A 2,263-nucleotide genomic window follows, 5' to 3' on the forward strand; every position below is an offset into this window, starting at 1 on the left:
AGATCCTAGAAGTCATCTCAACATACCAGAGTGAATATTACAAGGAGTAAGTAGGAAACGTAATTCATTCATAGCATTGTGCAGGGAATACCTGAACTTGTCATAATCGCAATGCACTAGGCCCTCGCGCAGGCTAAGTCGCACAGCAAACAAACACGAGCTCACATTCTCCGTCCTCCGCAGCTGGAAGTACGGCAGGTCATCTCCGGGCGGCTGATGAACGAGCCAGGCTGTCGAGAACGGGCAACCACTTCGTCTGACAATATCGCACGGTAAAAGGAACTTAAAGTACCTCGAAACCTTTCACCGGCGTTTTTCCAGAAACGGTCAAGTCTCTGTGGATAAGCCGAGACAAGTGTTCCCTTTTTTAGATTCCTCTCCCATTGAGTGAAGTTACTGGGAAATCGGGTTATTGCACTTGCCGTGTTCGTGAGCTATGCTTGCGTCCACAGTGTAAGAAGGGCTAATATTTTGAACCAATATGCGCGATGGACGTTGAAGTCTATCGTTTCCTACTTAATAACAAAAAAAAATGGTTCAAATGGTTCTGAGCACTATGGGACTTACCATCTAAGGTCATCAGTCCCCTAGACTTAGAAGTACTTAAATCTAACTAACCTAAGGACATCACACACATCCATGCCCGAGGTAGGATTCAAACCTGCGACCGTAGCGGTCACGCGGCTCCAGACTGAAGCGCCTAGAACCACTCGTCCACTCCGGCCGGCCTACTTAATAACAGTAATCATTGTAAAAGTATTCTCGCAGTTGAAAGTACCTAAAGAGCTGTTTTATATTTACGCGTTAGAAGAAAGAATTGTGTGTCACCTCACTTTCGGTAGTCATATTCATGGGCATACTGCAGAAATAGCTTTGTATTTGGGGAGCAGGTTGACAATGAAGGTCGCTAATTAGCAACAGTTTATTAACATTTAAGTATATAACAGAGGACTCGTAGGTACAGGGTGACAATTATTGAACTATATGATTAAAACAACATAAATTAGTTACAAACTGCGGCGTGCACACATTTTATTCGTCATGTAAACATCGCCTCAGATATTCGGATTTAGGTTATGCTATGATCGGTATGACTGCCATCTTTGGTGATGATGGGGTGCAGACGAATAGCGAAGCTCTGCACACCCCGCTGATGTGTCAGAAAATGATGCTGTCGATGACCTCCTGAATGGCTGTTTTCAACTCAGAAATGGTTTGCGGTTATTCCTGTACACCTTGTCTTTAATATAGCCCCACAAAAAGGAGACACACGTGTTCAGATATATAGCCACCAATCGTGGCCCATGCCAGTGGCCTCTGTGCACCCCAGAGCCAGAACATGGTTCCCGATGCTCTTCCAGGACATCGAACACTCTCCTGCTTCGATGAGGTCGAGCTCCGTCTTGCTTGAACCACCTCTTGTCGAAATTGGGGTCACTTTGGGTAATGGGGATGAAATCATCCTCCAAAACGTTCACGTACCTTTCGCTAGTCACCGTGCTATCGACGAATATCGGCCGGCCGAGCGGTTCTAGGCGCTTCAGTCTGGAGCCGCGTGACCGCTACGGTCGCAGGTTCGAATCCTGCCTCGAGCATGGATGCGTGTGTTGTCCTTAGGTTAGTTAGGTTTAAGCAGTTCTAAGTTCTAGGGGACTGATGGCCTCTGATGTTAAGTCCCATAGTGCTCAGAGCCATTTGAACCATTTGAGGTATATCGCGCCGATTATTCCGTGACTGGACACTGCACACCACACACTCACCCGTTCAAGGTGAACAGATTTCTCGATCGCGAAATGCGGGTTCTCAGTCGCCCAAATGGACCTATTTTGGTTATTGACGAACCCATCCAAATGATGGTGGGCTTCGTCGCTAAACCAAACCACACCAATTCCCACCATGCCCCACGGCCAACCGTGCAGTTCGAAAGTCCTAACGCAAAACGTTCAGAAATTGTGACGATTTTATTTCACATAGTTCAGTAATTGTCGCCCGGTTCACTGTGACGCAAAGTTGTCACCGAAGAACATTAGTAATCAGTGTTCGTGCAGTTACAGTTCTGCTTATTGAAGACTAGTAGCAACTGCTTAAAAACTATGAACATATTACAGCTGTAGTTGTGTGCATGTATTTTATGTATACGTTGTGAATGCAGAGTTGTCACCATAGTAATGATACTAAAAGGAGAACGTTAGTAGGGAAGTAATAAAAAGAAAGTGTATGTGACCGATACAGTTATAGTAACCCAACAGCTACATCACTACTC

This window comes from Schistocerca piceifrons, chromosome 9, assembly GCF_021461385.2.
Source record: "Schistocerca piceifrons isolate TAMUIC-IGC-003096 chromosome 9, iqSchPice1.1, whole genome shotgun sequence".
In the NCBI taxonomy this organism is placed as follows: Eukaryota; Metazoa; Arthropoda; class Insecta; order Orthoptera; family Acrididae; genus Schistocerca; species Schistocerca piceifrons.